General features: G+C 38.9%; 1 protein-coding gene across 6 annotated transcripts in view; it reads right to left on the bottom strand.

Moving 5' to 3' along the window:
• Positions 1-14180, bottom strand: part of RALYL (RALY RNA binding protein like) — a 724524-nt gene that overhangs the window by 279219 nt on the left and 431125 nt on the right. The window lies entirely within an intron of this gene.

Below are 14180 nucleotides of genomic sequence, written 5' to 3'. Positions count from 1 at the left end.
CCTCATTTTCATCTCTTATATTTAAACCAGCAATGGTGCCTGGAGTCCTTCCCCCATTTCAGATGTCTCTGACCTCCCCTTCTGTTACATCAGTTCTTCCTCCATCCAGAGAGACTTTTCTGCTGTTTTCAAAAAAATTTTTTATGTTTATTCAGTTTTCAGAGAGAGAGAATGACACAGGGCGTGAGCGGGGGAGAGGCAGAGAGAGAGGGAGACAGGAGCAGGAGCAGGTTCCAGGCTCCAAGCTGTCAGCACAGTGCAGGGCTCAACCTCACGAAGCATGAAATCACGACCTGAGCGGAAGTCATACACTCAACAGATTGAGCCACCCAGGTGCCCCCAGAGAGTTCTCTGCTTTTAACAGCTCATGTAATTAAAGGGGACCCATGAGGATATTCCAGGGTAATCTCCTTATCTTAAGGTCTCTAACTTAAATTACATCAGCAAAGACCCTTTGCCAGGATTCACAGTAACTGATTCACAGGTTCTGGAAACTAGGATGTAGACATGTTATGGAGTCATTTTCCCCGTCACACCATCTATGAAAGGTATTTTGGAAACCCCAAAATGTTCAATGTTCCCGTTTAGCAGTCCCTTGACTTGACATGGAGTAGCTCTTAACTCAGTAACTTAAAGTGGAAAATTTGAACTATTCAAAAAGTAAAGCATGGAGGGGCACCTGGGTGGTTCAGTCGGTGAAGCGTCAGACTTCGGCTCAGGTCATGATCACACAGTTTGTGGGTTCGAGCCCTGCGCTGGGCTCTGTGCTGACCGCTCAGAGCCTGGAGCATGCTTCGGACTTTGTGTCTCCCTCTCTCTGCCCTTTCCCCGCTCATGCTCTGTCTCTCAAAAATGAATAAATGTTAAAAAAAATTTAAAAAAATAAAGCGTGGAAACATTTTATGACTGGCTAATACTCAGATGTTAGAGGTCCAAGCGTGTTGGTGACCACAGGCCCTTCAAACTGCCATGGGATAATGTATATCAGTTCTAAGGTCACATTTATGATGATAGGTAAAGTTAACAAAATAGAATTTAGTAAAACTTGTAAATTAAATACTGTTAAGTACCAAACAGAGCCTACAATTTTGGGTGAATTCTTTCATTAAATGGATTTTTCTTCAACAGGAAAAAAAAAAGGAATTTGCTATTATTGAGCATTGCTAGGTCTCATTTATTATATTATAAAAACATTTCAATGAACATCCTTGTATGCTTGCTTTTTTCCCTAGGATGGACACCCAGAAATAGTTTCCAAGCCTAAGTGTATGCACATTTTTGAAGTATTTTTCCCACACTCTCTTAATTATTTCCTCTTTAATATTTTCCAACATGGAGGTAAAATACTGGAGCTCATTTTTATTTCCAGCCACTCAGCAAATGTTTATTCAGCATCTACTCTCTAGATACAGGAGATATAGGGCTGAACGAAATAGACAAAAATTCCCGCCTTATTAGAGCACACGCACTAATAGAGCATGACAGACGATGGTAAAACAAATGTTACCTAGTATTAGAAGATGGTATGCGCCACTGAGAAAAACCAGGGAAGGGATTAAGAAGTAACAGTAACAGACTAGATTCTTTGTGCAGTCATCTCCAGTAGATTATCATTCTGAGCTAAAGTCCTACACATCATCAAGTGCCCTGCTTTTCGCCGAGTCAATCAGGAATTGGGGTAATCAAGATGTCAATAATTGCAATTATATACCGGTTCCCTGATCTCAGAAAATTACCTTCCATATTTCTCTTACTGGCCAGTCCACTGAAATGGGAACCTTCACCATTCATATTTTTGTTCTTCTCTCTACTTTTGCCAAATGTCCTTCATCTTTCAATCTAAGATTGTGTGCTGTCATGTAAAATGCTATGTCTTTTCCATTAGGTGTCTCTCTCTCCCCCCTCTCTTCACACTTGGGGTTTTCTTTGGCATCTCTGAGCTAACCGATCCTTCCCATCTGCAGCTGACTCTTTCAACGTGTTTGTCAATAAAACTTCATTATCTTGCTTGTCGTTTTCCATAGTGATTTCTTCAGAATTTAACTGCCATGTGGGCTGGCATATATATGTATATATGTATATATATATATGCGTATATGTGTATATGTACATATATGTGTATATGTATATATATGTATATACATACATGTATACATATACACATATACACGTATACATATATACACGTATGCATATATATATGTATACGTGTATATGTGTGTATATATGTATACGTGTATATATGTATACGTGTATACGTATATGTATAGTATACATATATGTATATTCACACGAAAGAACACCTACTTACTCTTTCAGTGAACATTAATAATGACCTATTATGTAGGATTTAAATGTGGTAGTGAGCAAAAGCTGTTGGTCTATCTTCAAAGGCATTTATACTATAACTAGGGAAGAAGACAAGTGCCAACAAAAGCAGGAAGTACTATAAAGAAAACAAACAATTGTGTCAAGTGGAAATCGCAGTGGGTACTCAGGAAGGCTGTTCTAAAGAGGTATTACTTAATTTGCAACTTGAAGGATGAGAAAGAGCCACAGGGAATGCATCTTAGTACATCCTGTGCTGGAAGGAAATGTTCTGTGAGCTGAGGAGATGCATCAAGGCTGGTGGCTGTAAAATAATGAGAAGAGGGGACAGCGACGTGAGATAAAGGAGAAGAGGTAAGTACCATTTATACCACACTAACCGGTTAGCAGTGAGGATTTTGTTCTGTATCCAAAAGCCATTGAAGGTTTTTTGCTCATTAGGTGGCTTCATGTTTATACTTTTATAAAATTACTTTGAGCTTCTAGAGAATGGAGTGAAAAGATGGGGAAGAGAGAAAGACTCTGCACTAATTAGGAGGTTAACAGTGTAGTCCTAAGTGGATCAATTGCTGGCAATGGACACAGAAAGAAGTTAATTTAGTGGTTGTATAATTTGAAACAGGACTGACAAGGTATGCTAATGGACTGGAGAGGGTGTGGTGTTCAAGAGAAAGGGGAATCAGCTTTCTGACTTGAACAAATGAGAGGATGGATGATGGTACCATGATTCAATTTCAGCTGTAATATTATGAGCTTAGAGAAGAGGTCTGAGTTAGGGAAATAAAACTGTTACTTATGAGAATACAAAGTCCGAAGTGAAGGAGACAGGGAAAGGGACCTGAGAAAGAGTGGCCTGAAATGTAGTAGGAAACTTCGGAGAAGACAATGTTTCAGGAAGAAAGAAACGTTATCTGTATCAGTGAGAGATTCTATGAGGAAAAACTAAAAATTATTCACTAAACTGTCAATCTGGCCAGTGGGTGAATTCAACAAGGCTTTCCCACCACCACCCCACCCCCCACCCCCCACCTCCAGCCCGCAACCGAGAGCAAGGGAAGGACCTTAGGTGACAATGAGTTAAGAATGAATGCATTACCACTGAGGCTTCCTCAAATGTCACTTACAAGAGGAGAATCAGAGACCCAAATTCTGAAAACTGGAAAAGTATCCCAGTCTAGGAGAGGGATTATTCCCAAAGAATTGTTCCACCTAAAAAACAAAAAGGAGAACTTTCGACCGGAGAGAGGAATGCTAAATTTTAAGATTTCAGAAGCCCCTTTTAGGTCATTCAATCCAGTCCAGAAATGCAAGAACCATCCTTCTATTGCTGCAATAATTTAAAAGCATTGCAACGTACTTAGGATATAATATAGAGATACATTGTTAAAAAACAAGGGTAATGTAAATAGGAAGGTGAAAAGAGGTAATGATACTGATTTTTTACTTTGTCCAGAATCAGTCAGGTGTTTAAATTTTCCCTGGAATAGGGATTTGGTTGGTCCTTGAGCATCCCATGAAATAAAGCTTATGAAAACATAGCAAACTGTAAGGTGCTCACCAATACCAGTAGCTAAGGTATTATTTTATTCTAAAACATTACTGATAACAGGTCAAAGGCTGATAAACTCTGATAATATATATTAAAACTGGCGGGGTTGTCTGGGTGGCTCAGTCAGTCAGCGTCCGACTTCAGCTCAAGTCATGAACTAGCGTCCTTGGGTGCAAGCCCTGTGTCAGGCTCTGTGCTGACAGCTCAGAGCCTGGAGCCTGCTTTAGATTCTCTCTCTCTCTCTCTCTCTCTCTCTCTCTCTCTTCCCTTCCCTGACTTGCGCTCTCTCTCAAAAATAAATAAACATTAAAAAAATGTAAAACCTTGGCAGAAACATATATATAATAACTTGATAATATGTGTACAATCATTCTCCTATTTTAACTACATTCAAAACTTAATCCAGACTTGCAGAGTTTGTATTAAATTAATCATTATTAAACAGTACTATATTCTCAGGGAGTTATATATTTATGCTTTTTCAGTGTCTTTTTAAGGAATTATTAAAATCCATATTCCTGAATTAATATTTTATAGCAATCTCAAATTTCATCTGAAATACTCTGTGGCTGGCATGAATACTCACTGAATTTCATTTTCCTTGTCAAACAGATCCTAAATTTTTAGAGGAATATTCTAGTAGTTTAAAGGTCTTTTATTACATCTAATATTTACTTGGATAAATTTTAACAGAAACATCAGAATGAGGAAATGTGAAGAAAGGGCTCCATCGTGTGGCCAGAAACTAATAATACAGCAGCAGTAGAGAACGGAAGTCCATTTTCTGTGTTCCTTAGAGGGACGGAATCTTGCTGGCTAATCATTCAGAGGGTAAAACAAGGCAGAATTTACACAATGTAGGCACACAGATATAGCTGCCTGGTGGCAGCTTGGAATTTCCCCACGCAGCTCTAAGTCAGTATGTCCAACACTAACTTACGTTCTGTCCTCATGCGCTAACTGAAGTGAATGACAAAAATCCTTCCAAGAGCTGTTTGTAATCCTTGATTCCACGTTCTCACCTCTTGATCCCATGTTCTCACTCTCTCCTTAATGCACTCAAGTTGAGAATACTCTCCCCATACTTTTCTAAAAGAACTATCAAGGTCAGTAATGATCTCAATATTAAGAGAACTGAATTCTGCTTGCTATTGGTGACTTACCACTGGGCAATAGGGAGACCCCACGAGTAAAATCTTTTTCAAAATACTAATTTAAGGGTTTATTAATTTCACAAACACATCTATCCTCACCACCAAACCTCCCATCCATAGCAAGGAATGCCTTTTAAAGTTGAATATGGGTTGGGGCGCCTGGGTGGCGCAGTCGGTTAAGCGTCCGACTTCAGCCAGGTCCCGATCTCACGGTCCATGAGTTTGAGCCCCGCGTCAGGCTCTGGGTTGATGGCTCAGAGCCTGGAGCCTGTTTCCGATTCTGTGTCTCCCTCTCTCTCTCTGCCCCTCCCCCGTTCATGCTCTGTCTCTCTCTGTCCCAAAAATAAATAAATGTTGCAAAAAAAATTTAAAAAAAAAATAATAAAGTTGAATATGGGTAATAATTATTATTTCATGTGGTGAAATAATAGCTAGCTCAAAATGATGTTTCATACCTCTAGAATAATATAATCTGGTGCATTAATGCTTTTCCTAATGAACAACTTGCTACCATTGAAGATTTAAACAATAAATAAAAGAACAAATCTAACACCATGTCAGTAGTTGAGGAATGAAACTTAATATTTGAAGACAGAATAAAAGTAAGAGCAAGTTCTTTCTTCAAAGACACACTTAAATTTCTGTTAGAGCTATCACCATTATTAGCATTTGCTTGTTGAGAACTGTGCATATTGTAATTGACTTTTAGTTAGCCATAAGTAACTTGAATTAAAAAAAATATTAATGTTTATTTTTGAGACAGAGAGAGAGAGATAGAGAGAGCACAAGCAGGGGAGGGGCAAAGAGGGAAGGAGACACAGAATCCAAAGCAGACTCCAGGCTCTGAGCTCTGACCTGTCAGCACAGAGCCCAGCATGGGGCTTGAACTCACAAACTGTGAGATCATGACCTGAGCCAAAGTCAGACGCTCAACCAACTGAGCCACCCAGGTGCCCCAGTAACTTGAATTTTTAAGCATTGTGATGTGTACTCTCCTTTAAAAAGACAAATCTATTTAAAATTTTACCCTGATTATGTCATAAAGCGAAGTGTCTAATTCTTATTTTTCATAAGACTTCAGATCTCATACAAACAAATCAATCTACTTAAAGTTTTTTCCACAGGTCACAACTTGGGATGTAAACCTCAAATCTTATTACTTGAAACATGAATGTCTATTTTTCAAATGAAAAAGTATTTCTGCTTCCTTTTTTCCCCATTATTTTCTACATGGACTTTTCATGACCCACAGGACTTTATGTTGGGAGAGTCCATCCATATTGGTGTTTTGGTCTTTCCCATAGGACAGTAAGGAAATTAGACAGGGACTTATTTTATGAACTTTAGAAGGGATTTTTCTAGAAAAATTATACTGATGCACATGAGATTGTGTCGAGCATATGACCTGACCCCTGGACACATTAACTCTAAGGACATTTTTCCTCTCCCACATCTGTTGCTGCCATTTTTTCCCTCTAGGAAATGATGACAACCCTGTAAAAATCAGCTCAGAGGTCCATGGCCCTGATTAAGTTCTAAAATTTCCAAAGTCTGAACATAGTCTGGCCCCCCAAAATAATGAATGTTCACGTCTGAGACTGAATTCTGGGCTCAAGGAAAATCACTCTTGAGATTTATTTGACATTACCAATAAAGCAAACACTTCTATATTCTTCCTAGAATAAATTTGGAACAAGTGTTTCACGCTAAAACATAACTTAAGCTTTTCCCTTGCTTCTCTCTAGGATTGCCACCCACTGCTCTCTCTGCTTCATGGCATCAAACACATTGTTCCTTTCATTCTTATAGCAACAAAGCGCCAATTTTCACACATTACTACTTTTACCTTGGATTCTTCTCTCCAAATTCTACTACTGATGCAATAATATTAATTCACCATGGCCTCTTATGATTAATCCTATGAATTTAAGGTTCTAACTCAAACATTTAAATGAACTTATTGATGTTATTAACAATAATTATGCAGATATACCTTCAGGAATAGTAAATTGCTGTGACTAGAGAAGCTTTTGCCAAGGGACCAAAGATGATGAATTTCACAGAAAAAGAACCTGAAAATAATGGTTGAATTAGCGCTCAGAGCTTTAGGGATTTACACAGGGTTGACATTACATGTACCTGTAATAGTCATGCCTTGGTGGGGGCGGGATTTAGAACCCACGCTTTCCAGTAATCCTCTTGGCTTCCTTAGGGTTACTGCCCACTATCATCTAAATTAGTACAGCAAACAGTGACATAATTAAAAACCCTTTGCTTTAGCAGTGAAATTGGTTTTACAAATTTGTGTGCTTTATGAAAGTTCTACAGTCAGGTTCTGGTAGAATCTATTGACTTCCAAGTAGTTGTAGATTGTTTAAGCTAGCTACTACAACTTAATTTAAGTTTACAAAACTTTTAGTGAGAGTGTAAGCAGTTAGTGTTCTTTTCTGGAACAAAGTAGCATATAAATTTATACTGACATTGACAAGCTACTTGTGCAAAAGCCCACGCTAACCACTAACCGCCTCTCTGGTTTTCCTTTACTTTTCTCTTTCTCTTTTTCTTTTTTCTTTTAAATTTTTTTACATTTATTTATTTTTGAGAGAGAGAGAGAAAGAGAGAGAGACAGACAGACAGTACGAGCAGGGGAGGGGCAGAGCAGGAGGGAGACACAGAATCAGAAGCAGGCTCCAGGCTCCGAGCTGTCAGCACAGAGCCCGATGCGGGGCTCAAACCCACGAACTGTGAAATCATGACCTGAGCCAAAGTCGGATCCTTAACCGACTGAGCCACCCAGGTGCCCCTCTTTTTATTTTTCTAAAACATGTTTAAAAATATGACAGCAGAGAAAGAGGCAGTTGAAAGCTGATGCAGTTGGAAAATAAAAGCAAATAAGTGAAAAAGAATCCGTAACAGTTCTCCAGGACTAGTTAAATCAAGTGAAGTGAACTCAGTTTAATAAAAGAGTATAGGAAAAGAATAATAGTCAATCTTAGAAAATTTCCACAAAATATTACAAAGTATCTTAAAGTAGAACTTCATAAGATGGTTCTACGTAAAAAGGAAATGTGATTATATTTATTTAGTAAGATTTTTGAAACACCTATTAGCTTCCAGGCTCTGTGAGGAAGACTGAAAATATCATAGCACACAAGGAAAGGCATTGTGGCTTCTGCCTCTACTGATCGTACAGTAATTTATGCTGTCATTCTTCAAGGGCAGGCATCACAGAGATGCTATTTTACCACGGCCAGGAAATGCCATGTGCAACACATACTTAGCCTGCTCCTTACCCTCTAAAATATATAAGTGTTTTCAAAAAAAAAAAAAAGAAAGAAAGAAAGAAAGAAAATGATAAAAGGAAAGAAGGGAAGAAAAATCTGGCCATGGACCTCCCTCTTTTACTAAAGCTTGCTCACTCTGAGTTTACAGCCATATGCAGAAATAAGAAGTCGAATTAAAGGCATCCGAGGTCCCTTCCAGATTTAAACATCTAAGAATCTATAAACAATTCTAGTGGTAAGCTAAGAAAACCGTTCTTGAGGAAGATGGAAGAGGTAGCACCAGTGTCTACCTGGAGAGATGGGGAAGATGGAAAGAACAGGGACCATTACGTGCCTGATTCCATCTCTACATGTTTTCCAGATTCTGCAAAGCAGTCTCAAGTCAGGGAAGACCTGTGTTGCCTGGTGGCCTTTGTGATTTTATTGCTATAATTTTAGCAAAAAGTTTGAGAGTAGACAGACTTTTTCTATGTTCTTGTAAGATCATTTCTGACACCAACATTAATACCTACATGGACGGTAACGCTAATACTAATATTAACAGCAACAGCCACAACTGAGTCCTTATTGTGTGCCCGGCACAGAGAGAGTATTTTAAATTTATTATCTTGGAAAATTCACCCTAACAAACAATAATGCTTATTATATCGATTCTATGTGGGAGGTGCTCCATTAATGGATCTCATTTTTACATATGAGAACGCTGAGGCTTAACAACCAAGTTAGCTTACAAGAGTTGGTAAACTGTAGAGCTATTAACTTGAAAGGGAAGACTTCTTCACTCAAGATCCTATACAATGTAGTCCAAAGACGGAAGTTACCTGGTCGGCCTCAAATTCCGGAGCTGTTATAGTAGAAATAGCAAACTTTATATATGGCATCTCTCAAGGGTCCTGAAGCAAATTATTCTAAGTAAAACCTGCAGAGACTTCTGACCTCCAAATGATTCTGCGTAAATTAGGAAAATATTTGAGAGACCGTAAAACCTATAATGATACTAATATTTTGCTTGTGTAAGGCATTGTAAGTTTTTAAAAGGCTTTCTTTCCTGTATGTTATCGTACGGGGTCAACCAGAATTCTGTAAGTTGTAAGAACGGATACCACAAATATGATAAAATTAAGAAAATGAAGCTAAAGAAGTTAAGGAAGATCTCAAAAGAAAGAAGAATCTAAATTAGGTCAAGTAAATTCTATGAGCCAAGCACAGTAGGTGCGTGAACTTGAGAAAAATCTCATGCGAGAGATAAGCATGGAAATCATTTATTTATAATGTATCGCTAAAATTAAAACAAAATTCATTTATAAAAGATATTTGCTCACCTCCCACTACTGCCAAGCATTTATGAAGAGCAGTAGCTAGATCCAGGAACAAGACAGACTTACAAGTCAGAGTGATTTCTGCACTGCTGCTCCCAGTGTGGAGGGCGGGTGCCAAGGTCCTATAACCTGGGCAGTGCCACAGACATTATGCTAAGAAAGACTTGATTAAATGCTCTGCAGTTCAGAAATGACTAACCAGGGGCCCCACACTTTCATTTTGCACAGGACCCTGCAAATTATGTAGTTGGCTCTGACCAAAAGCATTGGCATTGCTTGACGGGTTTGCAGAAACCAGATGTTCAGGCTCCACCCAGACCTCCTGAATGGGAATCTGCACTGTAACAAGATCCCCAGGTGGCTGCTGTGCACACAAGTTTTGACAAGCCCTAATACAAACCAGGAGTTCTCGGGCAGATGGCAACTGGTCTACATCTTCCCTTTGTCCATTATTTTGTGAGTCTGAGCAGGTCACGGGCCTTCTCTAAGTCTCAGAATCTTCACTTGCAAGATCGAGAAAATAACAGTTGCTAAATTAAATAATACAGCAAGATACTCAGTGCAGTGACAGGCACGTGGAAGTTATGGTAAATTTTAGCTTAGCAGTGCCATTATTATTACGTTACGGCTTCATTGCTTCTACTTTGCCGCTTCTGTAAGTATTGGCAAAGATATTCAGGGGCGCCTGGGTGGCGGTTAAGTGTTCCACTTCAGCTCAGGTCATGATCTCATGGTTTGTGAGTTCAAGCCCCACATCGGGCTCTCTGCTGTCAGCACAGCTTGGGATCGATCCTCGGTCTCCCTCTCTCTTTCCCCCTCTCCTTTGTGCTCTTTCTCTCTCTCTCTCTCTCTCTCTCTCTGTCTCTTTCTCAAAAGTAAATAAACAGTAAGAAAAGATATTCAGGGGCTTAAAATATTGCCTAACTTGCTCTCAAATGCATTGCCACTTTGACGAATATTGTTTGTCTAATGCTAGCTGTATTTACAAATGAGTTTCTTCTCACGTCTTTTAGTAAGGTAGATCCCTTTTTCATTTTGAGATGGGTTGTAAGCAATTTCCCTGATTTCTCCACAAGGCATCAGTTCTCTCTGACAGCAGACCCCTGGAAACAAAGGCTGCCCAGTCTTGCTTACAACAAACCCACCTGAGAGTGTGGGTAATTCCATCTGGGCCAACTAACTCGGGATCTTGAAGACTACAGCCTTGGAAGCTTATTATTTATTTTTCATTTTTGTTTTTGCTAATGATGCTTCTTTTGCTTTTTTGCTTCTAGCACGGGTTGGGACAGGCAAAGTGTGAGAAGCTCTGCCAAAGGGTAAAGCAGGGCCATAAATGGGAGAAAAATGGACCCTGAGCTCAGAGACAGAAACAATATATACAGCCTGTCAGGGAGGAGAGTTCAGTGTAGGTCTGGAAAGTGATTCAGAAGGGAGTGAGGGAGTGATGAACGGTGTGAGGGCCTTGAAGCTCAGAGTGCTGGATGTCTGCTGCTCAGTGTAGGGTGACCTGGTCTCTGAAAAGCTCTCAGGAGGATCGGGTAAAATCTTCTGTGCCTTCTCCAGGGTAAATCTCACCTGACATCTCAGGCTTGCTTCTGATTTTTATTTATTTCTTATTTATTTTTATTTACTTATTTTTTTTTTTTTGAAGGGGAGAGGGGAGAGAGAAGAGTCTAATTTTCAAGGCAGTGATCTAAGTCTGGACCTAGGTCCATCTACCAATGAGCCCTCTGTGGCTGTGAGCCAATTATTTCTCTTCTTTTATAGTCAGTTCCTGATCTGGAAAATGAGGAATGGGCTTACGATGTTGTCTGCATTTTCTTCCAGGGTCAATTTTCCATAATTTACAGAGCCGGTAGTTCTCTTATTGTTAGTTATGCAGAACTCAAGTGTCTTTCCGAGATGTCCTGTGGAAACCTAATTTTTTTTAAAAATTTTTTTGATGTTTATTTATTTTTGAGAGAGAGAGAGAGAGAGAGAGAGAGAGAGAGCATGAGCATGAGCATGAGCAGGGGAGAGTCAGATAGAGAGGAAGACACAGAATCTGAAACAGGCTCCAGGGTCTGAGCTGTCAGCACAGACCCCAATGCGGGACTTGAACTCACAGGACTCGAACTCACGGACCTGAGCTGAAACAGGATGCTTAACCGACTGAGCCACCCAGGCACCCCTGGAAACCTAATTTTCAATAGTATTTTTATCCATAATTCTTTTACATTCCACAGTTAAGGAGTCACTGCTCTAGGGAGTATCTCTGCTCATTAAAATGAAGTTTCAATGCTTAAAAACTAACAATAACTGACAAGTTAGGAAGACTCTTTCATAACTTTTTTTTGTGTCACACTAGTCAGTGGCTCAGTTACATGTCTCTCTTTTTTATTATTTTCCAGACTTCTATAGTTGTGTTTACTGAGACCAGTTATCAGTTACTTCCATTGAACTGCTATCTGCTCCAGTTACTGTGTGACTTCCCGTAACTTACTTAACGTCTCCACGTCTAAATTTCCTCATCTAAAATGGCCATAATAATAATAGCTCCTTCAGGAGATTGTTACGGGGATTTAGTTAATTAATACACGCACGATACTTAAGAGTCGGTGTCTTGCACATGGCGAGTATTCAATAGGTTCTGCTGTTATCGTGATTATTATCATCAAAAGTCAAGAAAATATCACATGAGCTTTCTGCCAACATTTTGAGATTACATTCAGAATCAGTTACTTCTTCAAAGAATCAATAGAAAGTAAGAAGTTCAGGGATATGAATTTTTAAAGAAGTGTATCTTTTATGTTTCTGCTGTTTCCAACAAAGAGTTTACTGTACTAAAATTGATTTTTTTAAAGGATTCATTTTCAGTTCTTATGAAAATAGAGGCTTTAGGGTTTCACACTGTAATTCTGTAAGACAAGCATAACTCTTCCCACTTTAAATCTTTTATATTGAAATTATGTGTTTACTCAGATATTTTATATTTTCTAGCATTTGATTAACTTCTTTACCTAAAGCAATTCATAAGCCCCTAATCTTTTCAAGAGCTTCCGCACTCCATGAACTTGGATCACAAGTAAACATGCTTTGCAACCACCTTCAAAGGGAAGAGTGAACAGAATCCATTTTGCACAGTATATTTTACTACCGTAACTAAATTATATTTACTGGAAAATACAAGCAGTTTGCATGCAGTGACATTTTTTTTTTGTACAGGGTCACTGTGGATTCACAAGCATGCATTTTAAAGTGACATTAGCAATGCTATTCCAAGCATATTGAACAAAAGTGGTCTCACTCTTTTTATCCCTTGTTTATTCAGAGGACATTTAAATGATTTTTGTAATTTCCCCTTTTACACCAAACCACACAAAACAGTCCTCACAAGGAGCACAGACACATACATTTTCTGAAAGGTTGTAGATTGTTGTCATAAAAAGAAAATGAGATACTTCAAATAAAAGAATCATATTCTCTCAAAAAGAAATATTGAAGCCTATTAATTTTTAGAGTCCCTGCATGTTTCCCTTCTGAGATAGAGTAATAGATTGGATCTATTTCCTTTCTTGTAGCTACCTCCCCAGGCTGGTAATGGCTGTTTATTGGCTTTATAAAATGCATTAGTGGTCTTGTTCTGACTCATAGATAAGCACCGTACAGACTATTAAAAAGCCTACAAGGGGCGCCTGGGTGGCGCAGTCGGTTAAGCGTCCGACTTCAGCCAGGTCACGATCTCGCGGTCTGTGAGTTCGAGCCCCGCGTCAGGCTCTGGGCTGATGGCTCGGAGCCTGGAGCCTGCTTCCGATTCTGTGTCTCCCTCTCTCTCTGCCCCTCCCCCGTTCATGCTCTGTCTCTCTCTGTCCCAAAAATAAATAAATGTTGAAAAAAAAATTTAAAAAAAAAAGCCTACAAATGGGGGACTTTGAAACAGGAACTATGCCTTTTTGCTGTTATTCTGTGACACTTGCCATCCCTGGAAGTGATATGGCCAGGTATTCATGACTTGGGTACTACACGGATAACCACATGGGCCATTTTTGGTGTTGTTTTTTGTAACAACAACAACAACAACAACAACAAAACACTATTTTTAAGTCTCACAAATTACACCAAAGCCAGAGACAATAGATAAATAAATCCTAAATTCTTTTTACTACTAGAAAGAAACAAAAATTCCTCAAATAAAATCTTCTACGTGGCAAGCCAGACAAAGCACTATCTGGGAGAAAAAAGTTCAATGTCTGCTAGAAGACAGGCTAATAGTATTATTATGAAAAGAGTTCTTGTTAGTAAGACAGCTGGACAAATACAAATTTTTAAAAAATGGAAATGAGTAGAGGCTCCTTGCTCAGTTGGTATAACATGTGACTCTTGATCTCAGGGTTGTGAGGTTGAGCCTCAGGTTGAGTTGTAGTCAATACTTAAATAAATAAACTTGAAAAATGGGAATAGTCAATTTAATAAAAAATAAAGAAAGACACATAATCAAAAACATAAGAAAAATCGTTCAAGCTCAAAAATACAAATCCCACATTTTGTCTATCAGGATGATAGTACT

Source organism: Prionailurus bengalensis, chromosome F2 (assembly GCF_016509475.1).
Source record: "Prionailurus bengalensis isolate Pbe53 chromosome F2, Fcat_Pben_1.1_paternal_pri, whole genome shotgun sequence".
NCBI classification, from domain to species: Eukaryota; Metazoa; Chordata; class Mammalia; order Carnivora; family Felidae; genus Prionailurus; species Prionailurus bengalensis.
Note: the sequence above shows the minus strand (reverse complement) of the source record. Positions and strands in the feature narration are given on the sequence as shown.